This window comes from Schistocerca gregaria, chromosome X (assembly GCF_023897955.1).
Source record: "Schistocerca gregaria isolate iqSchGreg1 chromosome X, iqSchGreg1.2, whole genome shotgun sequence".
NCBI classification, from domain to species: domain Eukaryota; kingdom Metazoa; phylum Arthropoda; class Insecta; order Orthoptera; family Acrididae; genus Schistocerca; species Schistocerca gregaria.
In genome coordinates, this window is record NC_064931.1 from 340,700,583 (window position 1) to 340,716,642 (window position 16,060).

A 16,060-nucleotide genomic window follows, 5' to 3' on the forward strand; every position below is an offset into this window, starting at 1 on the left:
AAGGATTTTTTTTCCTTAATAGTGTTGCAAAGTTTAATGACAATCAGTTCCTATTTTTGTTATGTTTTCTGTATGTGTTTTTGTAAACATTCATGGTAGGAACATATCACTAAAACATGTGCTAAAGATTGTGCAGAGGACTACAGCGTTCCAAACGGCGACCAAGCAGCAGACCACAGCTGGACGTGGCTCGACACAGCGCAGGCGCCCATATCGCAACGCGGCTGGCGCGCGCAGCCAGTGTGGCGTCATAACAGGGGTGACGTTCCCCGGCGAGAGACCAGCTGACATGACGTCACCGCAGGGTCATATCGGCAGCTGTGAGCTACAGGCCACCCGTTCGCCCACCCTGAGGTGACAGGGTATGCAGCCGGCGGATGTGATGACACTGGGGCAGCTCAAGCGCGATGGAGGCGAGGTCGGAATCCTGCTCATCCCTTCACTCAAGCCATTGGAGAGTGAGAGAATTTGCAGGGGTGCCTCGCCTGCAGCCGGTAGGTAACTGAGGCTCTCTCCTGACGTCAGGCGACCACCTGGGACCACCGCTGTCCGACGCAAGTCTCGAGGGACACAACCTCAATGTAACGCCGCTGCTGACCAGAAAGGAGGGACTGCGGACCGCCGGACCAAACGACTAACGTCTCCGGGCACTTGCCACTACACTGACAACCGCTGCTGGAGAACGGGCCTCAACAAGAGCAACAGTTTGTATTCTGCTGCCTCATCTCTGATCTGTCAATTGCCCAGGTGCCTGGAGACAGGTTCTGCCCTGACGCTCTTGAGTGTAGTGCTGTGTTTATTTGACTGTCTAATGCTAAAGTTAATTTTTGGACACATTAGAAATTGGAGCAGTAAGGGACTTAAGATAGGTTTGTGTTTATTAATTCTTTATTTTAGTGCCTTCTGTATTTATTTTATTCGGTTAAAGGTAATCTTCTAAGGGACAACACCATCTTTAGATGAGTACTGGGGTACAAGGTTACTCTCATCTAAAATCGAAGACCACACACAATACATACATTAATAATCAAACCACCTTTTGAAATGGACTCATGTAATTATTTTTTCTTTGGCATTTGTGTAAAGTCTCACTATGACATACATGTCATTTAAATTTTGTTTATTTTGTGTTAACGCCATTTATTATGCTGTACTAAAAGAACTAGTTTTGCTGAATGCCTAAATATAACTTGTCATGTTATTATTTGTATGGGAGACTGAATCACTTTGAATGCTTGGGCAGGGGGAACAAAAGCTGAGTCAGAGCATCCTCAGTGCTCAACGATATTGTATTGTGGTTAGGGAAACCAGTCATCTCTGAGTTCAGCTTCGGTGTTAATGGGTTAGTTAAATGTCTGCATGACCTTTCAACCATTCAGTCATTGCATTTATGGTCAGGGGTGTATGTCAAAGACCTGAGGGTCGACAGGAAAAATTCCGACACCTAGCAAACCGCAAAACTTTTGCAGGCATGCAGCAGTGGATGTATGTATGACCCATGGTTAAATAATTCAAGACAGTGTGTGGCTCTTTTTGTTTTTAGCTGGCAAAGATGTCATGGTCCGCATATCATTCTCAAAGACACAGTTATGATTTCTTCTGCTACATGTCACACTAATCTCTTTATTGAAGTGTGACACTCCCCACGCAGAAATTATTCGATAACGAGGAGGTAGTAATAGGGGAAACGCCACTCTCTCATGAGTTTCTCCTGGCGTATACAACTTTCAAATAACTTCCGGGAATTCAGCCAGGTAACACTTTCAGCGACTGCCGAAATTTCGGCGGGAAAACACCCCCCCCCCCCCCCTCCATTTTCAAGGGCCGAAATATCGGCGGTCGCTGAGTGTTACCTGGCTGAATTCCCTGAAGTTATTTGAAAGCCACTCTCTCACTTTAACAACACTGTCAGTCAGATTAATATTTATATTTTAGGTCTTGATTCTGTGTTCCCCGATACTAAACTTGGTATGTGTGGTTTATGACTTTTTACATGAGGAAATTGTGGGCAGAATGTTCATATCAACGCATGTGTAACCTGCAGAGAACTTGTACCAGAAGGGCCATAGTGGAGGCAATGGAGAATAAGGAGAAATTTGGACTGTGGGCCATAAATGCTATGTCCAGCGATCTGGCTGTGCGAGTAATTCTGGGAAGCAGCGCTCTGTGAATTGTACCTGCAGAGGGACTTCAGGCTCTGGCACTCCCATCTTCCCACTTAGGCTCGGAGCACGAGGGCGCCGGTTCGCAAAGCATTTTACCTGGGCCAGGCGACAGACAGTCACAAAAGCAGCCAGTTGGTGGAAAGTGGATGGAGGAAGCCATTTAAGAGCGACTGCTCTGATGTCAGCTTTTGTGCAAATGGGGGGACTGTCATAAGACTCCAGACATTCTCATGTGAGAAGCTGGGACGATATGGACAGTCTGGCAGGCACACGTGTTTTGTAGAGGCAAGACTGTAGCTCCCCTGACGCCAGAAAGTTTTTTTATCGAGTGGTAAAACACGTAATTGATGGTCATGACGGTCTGAGAAGCTTAACAGTCTTCTTTCAGAAATTGGAAATGGTCAGCCTGGAAAGTGGGATTTCTCCATAAATGAGGGACTGTGGTCTAAGTAGACATCTTTGCCAAAACATGGTCATGCGTACCATGAGAAAGACACCTCCCTAATATAAAACCTTTTCTCACACAAGAGAGTTCTTGAGTCACCGATTGGCTTACCTCAAGATACCTATAGAAGAAGCTTTCTCCCCCAGGGTGTCTGGATTTGCTACCAGGACAGCACAACAGACGAGAGGGGAGATTCAATGAGTAGAGGACAGTTCGATTCGTTTTTACAATGTGGAGGAAGTCCATTTTCGGCTCCCGTGCCGAGCCTTGGTGGAAAGTGGTTGTGATTCTTTGTTTTTCAACTTCAGGCCTTTCCCTAGTGAATGAGACTTGTGGTCCTTAACTTGTGGTGGACTAAGGGTCAGTGGAAGTTTCCAACTGTACCAACAGAGGAACTGCATGTCATATCATGTGTCAGGAGGGTGAACTTATTCGTCTTAAGTTGGCCATCTGACAATTGACAATTCCGGCACTCACCGTCGTGCCTTTGAGTCAAATTGGTTTGGTCAAACCAGCGAATGGATGCACCTCATACTGACATCTGCCATGATTTCAAGGCTCTGATAGGCTAGTTTCCCGCGTTCTAATAATCAGAGCGCCAGTATGCGTAGTCTCCAAATTTTCGTGGTCGTCTCAGAACATTACAGCTGCCGCAGTGCGCTGCTCCTAACTCGCAGCGTGCCGTTTTCTGCTGCCACCTGAATCAATGTTAAGTGGTAAAGTATTGCTGCACCAACGTAGGGTTTTTAAATGATATTCATAGCTCCCGGTTCTCCGTGAACCATAGTTTGTGGTGTACTTGGTTGTATTTGATGCCATGTGAACAGAATTCGGCCTCACAGTGGATTCATGTAATCAAGTCTGATTGCATTGTAAAAAGGGATTAATTCGCAGGAAAATTTCTATAACTTCCACTGCAATGAATTCTTTGCCCATCAAGTACCATCCCTTTTATTATTTGTGTTGTCATTTTGTTTGTAAGATTTATTAGCTCGTTGTAGTTATGAAAGGATGAATAAAAACTTGTTATCTTTGTAAATGTAAATACGCAGCTGTTGTCATTCATACTCCCTTAACTTCTCACCGTTTTGTTTTTGTGCTTTTACATTGGTACCAGTAATTCAAGGTTCAATCTGATTAAATTAGTTGATTTGATTATTAATTTGAGTTCTGAAAGTGACAGTCATAGGCAATAATAGTGTCATGAATAAATTCACTAACTTCATAAATTAAAAAAAAAAATAATGCTGTAGTTCACGATTTGAAGATTATTAAGAAGATAATACTTTTCTTTATGTGCAAGCAATAACACTTAGTTATCACTCAGAGATATAATTATGACAGTAACCGGTTAAGACTATGTCATAAAAAGTTATTGTTTCGAAGTAAAATAAGTTTCAAGACGTGATGAGGAGTTTTTTTGCAAACTTGCTTAAGGCCAAGTTTTCAACAAATGATAGTCTTTCTAAATCTAAGTGGAGTTCAGTTCTCAGTTGGAGCTACGATAGCTTGTTATTTATTGCTTCTTTCATCTCTGGTCATAATTTGTTAATGTGACAGACGACAAGCTGTACCGTGTTTCACAGTTCACATAATAAGTAACTGCACCACAGGTGGGCAGTGCCTAAGAGAAAAGCGACTACATTATGATTATTAGCATCAATTATCGTTATTCGCTCATCGACCACTTTTCCAATTTTTTATATATTATTCATATTTTTAACATATTATCCATATTCTACGAGTAAATGCTCTACCCTGATAATCTTCTTTAGCATCCTGCATTGATTTGGGCCCACCAAGCCAGAGAGAATCTACAAAGCGTCTTGTAATGTTTACCTTGTACATCATCGCATACACAGGATGACGACGCCAGGTAAGTAGGAATTTCTGTTGTAATTTCGTATTATAGATTTTATATCAGCTAATGTATTGAAAATGTTTGTTTTGTATTTGTTTCATGACCCTTGATGGAGTTCAGCAAGGTGTTCCAGTGCTGTACGGATGACGCGGCAGCGGGTGTACCGGACGCTATTTGCGTCCAAGCGACGGCAAGCGGAAGGCAGACGATCTGACCTACATTCTCGAAGCTGCATTTAATTATTAAAAAGGTCTTGCTAATAAATGAACATAAAATTTTATGCACTTTTGTACATTATGTCCCACTGTTAAGATTTAACAGTTGTGACATATCAGATTTATAAGTGTTGGTGATTGCTTCGTACGTAATTAGCGCTGAGAGTAATGATTAATATGGCGAGTATTCATTAATTTTTGATTAATATGGTAATTTCATTTTGAGACTTTCTAGTTGCATGAAGATTAGCCAGGCAATTTTAAACGATTATTCTTACAGCTCAGTGTAAGTTATTAATAGCTTAAATTGACAGTAAAATGACAGAAAGTGTTCTTACGCTTTGGCTATTATCGGAAGTATAGCAATATTCCTGACAGTTAATGTTGCGAAGGTTTGGACTGATTATTTTACACTTCAGTATTTAACACGTACTGAACTTTAATAAATCTTTACGGACTGTTATTACTTAACTAACCAGATTAATAGTGAATTGATGGTTAGAGGAAATTCAGTGAACACTATTTCTACGACTGTGAATGCAGTGCATGTGAGTTACGACGAGAGAAATTAATAGAATTATTAACGGCACTTAGATGTTGTTGAAGTAATGCGATGTAATTGTGACTTTGGTAGATTGCTGATGCTTTGTAAAGTAGTCTGAATTATTCTTGGAGTGAGATTTTCATACACATTATTCCGATCACCAACAAGAGTGTTATCTCTGACTGTAATTCTTAAGTGACATGAACATTGGCATTTAAACTGTATTGAAGAGGCGCAGTTAATAATATCATTTGAAGTTTACGTATTCAACAAAAGGAGTCTTGGTAAATACTTTCGTTCCAAAAGTGCATGAGAGAGAACACTGACAATAGAGATTATCGTGTTATTGAAACATCGATGTATGGAATCTTCATTTGTTTCACAGTATCGCAAACTCTTCCCAAGAACGCAGTTGTACAGTATACGTCCAAATTTTCCATGTGTCTGCTCCTTCTTAGTGAAAAGGATCTGCTATTGAAGAATTTAATTTAAACAGAATCTTTAAGCTTTATGAAAGTTACTGTGGGTTCTTCTGAATCCTGGTTATACCTACGATTTGAACCTGCGGCGTGGCAACACAACAATTATACGAGAACTGAAAGACCTTATCCATTAATTAATTCGTCGCAGACAGCCTGTAGCTGACGTCAGGAGAGGAGGAACAGAGCACAGTGTCGACCTACGTGCCAGATCCGCAAAGGAAGCAGACCGGAAAGATTTGGACGATTGCTTCGTCGACGTGGAAAGACCAAGAGAGTTCAGTAGATGTCAAGAAGCCACTCGCACCCACACACATTAAGTTTTCTAGAGGTGCAGATTGGTATCAGTTGCAGTAGTGTTTCCAGTACGCGGGTACAGATGGCGAGTGTCTGGGGGCGCGGTTGACGGAGATCAACACGAGATCATCGACTTCAGTCTACGAGCCGGAGGTAGCTGTTCAGTCGACTGAATGCAGTCGCAACGAGTGCATTAGTTGCAATGATTCCTGTCTACACCCACGAGAATACAATAAAATAAGTTTGTTAACGACGAGTCATTTTCCTAACGACAACTGCAATGAAGAGCCAAAGAAACTGGTACACCTGCCTAGTATCGTGTAGCTCGCAGAAGTGCCGCAACATGACGTGGCATGGACGCGACTAATGACCCAAGTAGTGCTGGACGGAATTGAATCCTGCAAAGCTGTCCACAATTCCGTAAGAATACGAGGGGGTAGAGACCTCTTCCGAAAGCACGTTGCAAGGCATCCCAGATATGCTCAATAATGTTCATGTCTGGGGAGTTTGGTGGCCAGCGGAAGTGTTTAAACTCAGAAGAGTGTTTCTGGAGCCGCTCTGTAGCAATTCTGGATGGGTGGCGTGTCGCATGGTCCTGCAGGTATTGCCCAAGTCCTTTGTAGTGCACAATGGACATGAATGGATGCAGATGACCAGTCAAGATGCTTACGTACGTGTCACCTGTCAGAGTCGTATCTAGACATATCAGGAGTCCCATATCACTCCAACTGCCCACACCTCACATCAATACAGACCCTCTACCATCTTGAATAGTCGCCTGCTGACATGCAGGGCCCTTGGATTCATGAGGTTGTCTCCATACCCGTACATTTCCGTCCGCTCGATACAATTTGAAACGAGACTCGTCCAACTGGGCTGAATGTTTCCAGCCATCAACAGTCCAATGTCGGTGTTGATGGACCCAGGCGAGGCGTAAAACTTTGTGTCATGCAGTCACCAAGGCATTGAAATTTTCAGCAATTTGCGGAAGGGTTGCACTTCTGTCATGTTGAACGATTCTCTTGAGTAGTCGGTCCCGTTCATGCAGGATTTTTTTCCGGCCTCAGCGATGTCGGAGATTTCATGTTTTACTGGATTCCTGATATTCACAGACACTAGTGAAATGGTCGTACGGGAAAATTCCCACTTCATCACTACCTCAGAGATACTGTGTCCCATCGCTCTTGCGCCACCTGTAACATCATGTTCAAACTCACTTAAATCTTGATAACCTGCCATTGTAGCAGCTGTAACCGATCTAACAACTGTGCCAGACACTTGTTCTCTTATGTAGGCATTGCTGACCGCAGCGCCATATTCTCCCCATTTACGTATCTTTGTATTTGAATACGCATGTCTATACCAGTTTCTATGGCGCATCAGTGCATTTGAATGTTTGTGTGGTGATAGTACTAGTAGCGGAATATAGAATGTGTTTAACTGTTAGCTATTTAGGAGCAGTGTTGTAAGCTGCGTGTAATAAGTTGTTTCTTTATGTAAGGCGTCCGCATTTTACGGACCTTACATGAGCTTGATCCATAACGACATGACGATACAGTATGAGAGCCTCAGAAAATTATAATTATATTATATCAACAAAAGGCAATTGTAGTTAATCTCATGTACCAAAAACTGACAAAACAATCTCTACCAATATGGACAATGGCATGGAACAAACAAGTTAAAGTGAAACACATTCTGGAGACGAACCGAGCAGGTGGTTAATGATTTCATAAACACCCCATTTAGCAAGAGAACGGCAAGCTTCAGTGCAGGAAGGGATAAGGCCAGAACAATACATTATTCCTCTTAACTTAAATAAAGCCGGGACCAAGGGTAAGTGGTAGTTAATTATTCCTGCAGGAATTTTTGCAGGCAAAGCAATTGTGTACGTCACTCAAGCCCATAGTGATTGTGCATAGCCACTATTTCGACTTGGGAAAGATTAGCGTTTACGGAACGCAGGAAAGTTGCAACTGAGTCAATTCGGTCAAGCCCAGAGTATGGAATTTCAGATCCAGCACAGAGACAACGCCGTTGCAGATGCCGCTCGTTAAAGTACCATCATGCATTAGGCCACAGTAAATGTTGAGTCTAGATATTACTCACTCCAGCTTGCATAGACTTTGATCGTTGAATATCAAAAGCTAGGATACTAACCTACCCTCACATCGAGTACATGAGAGTTTTTTTCATAGGCTCAAAAAGTGAATTTATTCTGCACCAACTCAGTGCATTGTCCAGCTATGACAATGTAAATTTAAATGAGCTGATGAGGATTTTTAATGATCATTCTTTCCTGTGTAGAGAGAACGATTTTAATAATCGTCGTTTCAATATGTCCCAGGATTAAGTATTTTGTTATTGAGTGTCAAAAGTAATTGAACGTGATTGTTGTATATCAGTTGACCCCTGAAAGTAACAGTTGATAAATGATATGTAGAACAAAAAAAGGGAATAGCTGTGTTGTCTTTCTAGAATAGACCCCAAACATTCACTTTTATTAATTCATGCATTCTATATATGTAACAACAGCATTTCTAATGATTTTGCTGCGATCTGCACCTGATATTAGCTGCCTTCAAGGGCATATGACATTTATAACACAATATTTTAGTCCAGCTAGTTACGAATGGATGGCTAAGTGCTCAAATTGTAGAAAATTTTAAAGGAACAGCTACGTAAAGCCCGCCGAGAAGTAAGGAAAATTAAGAGGGAACATAAAAATGATGTAAGTGAAATAAAAAGGAATAGTCAGGAACTTAAAAACGATAGCGAGGAACTTAAAAGGGATAATATACTGTTAACGCTGGCTGTAACTCAGATTAAGAAGGCTAATTAGGAGCCTGTGACAGGGCTACCTCTGAATTTATGTTTTCATTTCTGGATATATGTTTCGCCAGGAATTGATAATCAGAAGTTAAGGAGAAGATAATGTATCAAATGACTGAAATCGGCAAAAAACTCGATTTTATTCGTGAATCTTGGGCTGAAAATGTCCAGTTCCATCAGAAATTTCAGAAATTGACGGCGTATGTACTTAATTTAAGAGTCACATTATTTGATGATTTAGATAACAGAAGCAAAGAAATCCAGAAGAATATGTACGATAAATTAGAATTAGTCCAAGACGGACTTGTTGAATCGGTTATGAATTCGGAGTTAGACCTTCAGAAGAAACAGGAAGAAAACTTATCTAGTTTGAGGAAGGAAATCGATAAAGAACACGAGGAAATCTAAGCTCTAAACAAGAAGATAGTTGCTGCGTTGCAACAGAATGAGGCTAGCGAGGACTCACGGAACCCTATCAGTTCAGGTGCGGTAGAGGCACCCACATCTAGACAAACAAATAAAAGCGATAGGCAGTTTAGTTGAAGGTGGGGATGTTGTATCGAATATAAATGGACCGATGGTCTCGCCTATGTATAATGAAGAACCATCTCCTTACCATGAGTATAGCTAACCGATAAGGTACGTGGGTTGGAAAGAACAATAGGAAATGGTTCGAATGGGGGAGAGAGACTCGAATGTAGCAATGGTATTGTTAATACGGAACGGCAGTCTGTTACTTCAACTCGAGACTGGTGGGAAGAGTTCTGCATAGAAATCGGAGGTCATCTAGCAAATCAACAGCCAAATTTTAAGCTTATGTGTGACATATACTCTACTATTTTCCTGAGAGTTTTTACAAACACACTATCAGCCTCGTGGGATGATAAGAGGAGAGTTAGATTCGCAGTGGGGCATTTAGAAAAAGAAGCTTCGGAATGAGGAGTTCTACACGCATATTAGTTCCATAGTTGGGAAGATTTCTGCCGACAATTCACAGAGAAGTATTGGTTGGAACCACAAAAACTGACTTTGTAATTACTGGATCCAAGTCGGTATAATTGAAGTTGAGTGGATTCAGGAAATATTTTGAATGGTATGTAAATCGTAGGATGTTTCTAGATGAACCTATAAATGAAGGGAATTTTTTTAAAGTGTTAATGGCGTATGTCCGCTTATGTGAGGTAAAAAAAGATAGGTAGAGAATGCAGAGAAGTTTATGCTATTTTGAGCTTCCTGGAGCAGTTGGATATTCTGAGCAAGACCAGGGAGGAAGACTGAACTAGATACAATCAGGAAGTTTACAGAAAAAGCGTAGGAGGTAATCGGGAAGAAAGGGAAGTACAAAGGACTCAGTTTTGCCAACAGTAACCACCAAGGGGAACGGAGAACGAATGGGAAGGTACATCGATTACAAGGTATCCACGAGACAGAAGATAGTGTGTACGCTATAGGAATGGTGATTATTGAGAATGAGGGAAACTGGGGCGGTCTCTCAGTTGAGGCCTTACCAACGGACCATTACCAGTCACCAGTAGAGCCAAACTATTAGGTATAACTAATACAGAGGAAGAACGTTTGTGGAGAGAGGAACTATTGGAGGAGGCGACGTTCTCAATGGAACAAAGTACAACAAGACCTATAACCCAGGAATGATTGACGGCGAATGGATTAACATTATTTTGGACTCAGGAAACGAGCTTTCGGTATTCGACCAAGAGTATTTTGGAAATTTACTAGAAATAGGGAGGAATCCCGTGTCACGAGTAACCGGAGTCCAAATTGTGGACATTATGGGCTACAAAGGATAGTTGATTGAGGAAAAAGTTCTATTAATATTTACCTTGGTAATGTTCATTCTAAGCATAGTTTCATTTTAGTGTCTCAAATGGATATACCATTAGTTTTAGGACTAGACTGGTGCATTGAACATGAGGCTATAAGTAATTTTCAGATCAAAACATTATCTTGTGAAATTCGGAATATACACCCATCAAAAAAAAAGTATTGCATCACACCGACTTCCAAAAATCAGGAAGATAGACGTTGACTGTGGATATTTTATCACAGGCATAGCCCCTTGAACTGTTCAGCGATGTCACTAAACGCGCCCAAAGCTGTAAACAACCATGCATGAGCACACCTATTAGACGGAGGGGGTCTCACAGCCGATCAGTTCCAGCCATTCCATCTGGAAGGAGGTACACAGCTCGCATTTTCTGTGCTTCAACCATGCCTAGACGGTCAATACCACGGTTCGATCGCGTCCACATTGTCACATTGTGCCACGAAGGGCTCTCAACGAGGGAAGTGTCCAGGTGTCTCAGAGTGAAACAAAGCGATGTTGTTCGTACATGGAGGAGACACACAGAGACAGGAACTGTCGATGAAATGCCTCGCTCAGGCCACTCAAGGGCTAGTACTACCTACAGATTATGGCTCTGAGGAACACTGACAGCAACGCCACCATGTTTAATAATGCTTTTTGTGCAGCCACAGGACGTCGTGTTACGACTCAAACTGTGTACAATAGGCTGCATGATGCGCAACTTCACTCCCAACGTCCATGGCGAGGTCCATCTTTGAAACCACGACACCATGCAGCGCAGTACAGATGGCCCCAACAACATGCCGAATGGACCGCTCAGGACTTGCATCACGTTCTCTTCACCGATGAGTGTCGCACATGCCTTCAACCAGACAATCGTCGGAGACGTGTTTGAGGCAACTCGGTCAGGCTGAACGTCATAGACACACAATATGGTAAACTAGCCACTGCATAGTAATTAAATAGTCAAGTAGAAATCTAAAGAGAAACAGTAAGTCGTAATTATGGTTGAGTACACAGAGCTGTATGATACGCAGACCGTGACTGACACGTGCCCATATGTAGTGTTTTCAGTGGACCACTGTGCTCACTTAGATGCTTGGTAATACGATACAGAGGGGTCACAGAGTCCCATAGGATATGTTATTAAAAGTTCCTGTGTACCTAGCACTGAACATGCTTAAAGCAGGACCAAATACAGAGCTCTACTAATATTATGAAGAGAAAATGGTGAAGCAGTACTTCGAGGTAGATCATATGAGGGGAAGTAATATCTTCCATGTTCTCTCAGGAAAAGATAGATGAAGGAAACGTATTATTATCCAGTTGGAAACTAACAGCCCTGCTTGAGAGGATTCTACCGATACGAGTGGTAGCATACAGTGGTCATCGCCAGTAAGTCAAGGATAAATTTCTGTTTATCAGGAGGTACCCGTTAAGTTTTATTCATGTTCAATAAAAAACAAAGGTCTATTTAGTGTAGTTAAACCTATCTTCAATAGTTAAAAGGAAAGAGGGGAGTTTTGAGAAAGCATCACTTCTCTACATCCACGAAGAATTAAAAGACGTTGCTGGAATTTTAAAATCTGTCTAGTGATTGCGATATGGGCCACTGCTTGTTGAATCTTGTAGTTCCCATCGAGAGACGAAAATTCAGGGAGCTAAATGCCTTGGGCAGTATTGCATAGAAAGGGAGCTATACAACACAGCAGACGTGTTGTGACGTATAGAGATCTTTTAGTTATTCATAAAGAAGAACTGAAAGATGGATGGGCTCCAGAAAATATCGTGATGTGCAAGATATCATGAAAAGGGTGGACGAGGATCTGGTGAAATCCTACTCCTTATCCTTACCTTCAATAGCACGAAACTGCAGAGCATATCAGGGCAAGTTTCTTTCGCTTAAGTGTGCGGCCCAATTTCCCCAACCCAATGCGCTGTTTTAAATGCCCGTGCTTTGTTCACACCACGCTAGGATTTAATGGACAAGTCAGTTGTGACAAATTTGATAAAGCCGCCCACGAAGGTGTCATTTGTTCAGCTTATGCAAAGTGTGTAAATTGCTCTGGAGACCACGGTGTCTGGAATAAAGACTGCAGCGTCTACCTTGAAGAAAGTGCGATACAGGAAATTGAAACAAAAAACTGCTTCCCATATGATGAGGCCAAAAAGATCTAAAAGGCCATGCAGTTTCTCACAGTAATTACATCTTTCGCTTTTGCCCTTAAGAAGCCTATTCTGACACCTGATGTCCCTATACCAATGGAGGTTGCTTGTGTCAGCACTAATACCTGCGTTTGTCGGTGCACTTGCAAAGCTGCAGTTATTGCAAACCTCATAGCAGCCTCCTCCTTTAGATCGTCAGAAAAAACCACAATTGCCAACAATGCAGAGCTGCCAGTAACTTCAAAAGCAGAGTCTAGTAAACAGCTCCGCAGTGTCTCTACCGTCAAGCTTTCCCAACCAAAAAAGCAAAAGAGAAGTATCAACCATTGACAAAAACCAGTGGCAAAGCCGTCAGACCATGTCGACGATTTTCGACCTGACGATTCTCATGAGTCTGCTTCAGAGGCAATGCAAAGTGATGTCTCAAGGGTAACCATCTCGCACCAAGACTGAACCTCCACTCATTACAGGCTCCCCACCCCGGTGGAGAGAGAAGGTGAAAGTGATACTCACGTGATAAATGGCTCCCATTCACTCTTGAACATGAATGGGTTCTGAATTCATGTAAAGGACTCAAATTCTCAGCACACGCATACCCCGTTAATTTGTGTTCACAAGAAAAGGAATTTCAAAACTACTGTTGCCCTGTGTTATGGTGCTATACCCTTCGCTTCAAGGATGATCTTATTGGGGAAACAGCCAAGGCAGGGATTGCTGTATTTGTCAATAATGCACGTTACTCTCCTGCTCCCTGATTTGTTACTGTCCAAGGTGCTACTCCAGGTGGGTGTAAAATGAATGTGCGCAACGCAAAATACTGAACGCGAAAATGAAGATTTGGCCCTGTCTGACAACCCCCTGAATCAGATCTTAGGATCTCTTTCTGGCGATATAATCTCCTCCTTCATGCTCTTTAACATATGAATTACAAGGTAAACATAAATGAATTATTAAGGGAACTAGCAACTACAAAATGATAAATGCAGTTTCTGCTTATACAATACTGGACATTGAAATTGCTACACCAAGAAGAAATGCAGATGATAAACGGGTGTTCATTGGACAAACATATTATACTAGAACTGACATGTCACTACATTTTCAAGCAATTTGGGTGCATAGATCCTGAAAAATCAGTACCCAGAACAACCACCTCTGGCCGTAATAACGGCCTTGATACGCCTGGGCATTAAGTCAAACAGAGCTTGGATGGCGTGTACAGGTAAAGCTGCCAATGCAGCTTGAACACGATACCACAGTTCATTGAGAGTAGTGACTGACGTATTGTGACGAGCCAGTTGCTCGGCCACCATTGACCATACTGTGTCCAGACTAAGCGCCTGCAACTGTCGCTTCTCGCGAGGCCGACCGGTACAGCGGGCCCCGGACCGAGTAGGGTTCAGCCTGGCCGGTCGTGCCGGAAACACAGACGCTTCCCAGAGACCACCAGGAGGCGTCCACGGCGCCACAAGAGGTCGCTACATCCTTCCACTCGACACGTGACTGCAAATAGAGACAGCCATATCCATGTGCCGAGCAGTATTTAGGCTGGCGCAGGAGCCTGGAGAGGCAGTTCACACCGAGCGAGCCCACTGGTCTCATCGAAACCGCCGCGTCATCGTCACCGCCGCCAGCGTACCCGAGCCATCCCCGAAGGGCCTCTACTCGTCCTCGGACTCAGGTGACGGCACGAGACGCCCAGGGCTTGGTTTGGTGAAGTGGTACGGTTTATGTTTGGAAGAATCTCTGATTTAGTTATTGGTAGGCTTGGAGGATCAGTCCTACCTCACGAATATTGTTTTGTAACTTTTGAAGAAAGACTTAAGTTTAAATAAAACGCTATAAATCACACTCTGAGATTTTCCTATCCGCGGACGGCGGGTGTATTAGACGAGACGTTTTGAATTGGTGAGAGATCTGGAGAATGTGCTGGCCAGGGCAGCAGTCGAACATTTTCTGTATCCAGAGGGGCCCCTACCCTACCTGCAACATGCGGTCGTGCATTATCCTTCTGAAATGTAGGGTTTCGCAGGAATCGATTGAAGGGGAGAGCCACGGGTCGTAACACATCTGAAGTGTAACGTCCACTGATCAAAGTGCGGTCAATGCGAACAAGAGGTGACCGAGACGTGTAACCAATGGCACCCCATACCATCACGCCGGGTGATACGCCAGTATGGCGATGACGAATACACGCTTCCAATGTGCGTTCACCGCGATGTCGCCAAACACGGATGGGACCATCATGATGCTGTAAACAGAACCTGGATTCATCCTAAAAAATGACGTTTTGCCATTCGTGCACCCAGGTTCGACGTTGAGTACACCATCGCAGGCGCTCCTGTCTGTGATGCAACGTCAAGGGTAACCGTAGCCACGGTCTCGGAGCTGATAGTCCATGCTGCTGCAAACGTCGTCGAACTGTTCGTGTAGATGGTTCGTGTCTTGCAAACGTCCCCATCTGTTGACGCAGCGATCGAGACGTGGCTGCACGATCCGTTACAGCCATGCGGATAAGATGCCTGTCATCTCGACTGCTAGTGATACGAAGCCGTTGGGATCCAGCACGGCGTTCCGTATTACTCTCCTGAACCCATATCCTGCTAACAGTCATTGGATCTCGACCAATGCGAGCAGCAATGTCACGATACGATAAATCGCGATAGGCTACAATCCGACCTTTATCAAAGTCGGAAACGTGATGGCACGCATTTCTCCTACTTACAAGAGGCATCACAACAACGTTTCACCAGGCAACGCCGGTCTACTGCTGTTTGTGTATGAGAAATCGGTTGGGAACTTTCCTCATGTCAGCACATTGTAGGTGTCGCCACCGGTGCCAACTTTGTGTGAATTCTGTGAAAAGCTAATCATTTCCGTATCACAGTATCTTCTTGTCGGTTAAATTTCGCGTCTGTAGCACGTCATCTTCGTGGTGTAGCAATTTTAAAGGTCAGTAGTGTAGACTAAAACCACTTTATATATTAGAAATGTTTATATATTTATGTCCAATGGACATAAAGAGACACAAATGAATTTCCTAACTAATATGATTGATCAATTGCCCAAATCTGTCCCTTTTTATGGCTGCGCGATCTAATATAAATAACGTGAGATGACTGACATCATCTACGTACCTAACACTAGAAGACACTACTTTCAAAGATGATCTACAGTGGTGTGCAACCTCAGTGGAAATAAGTTACGTGATCACCGCTGTTTAGCTTTATA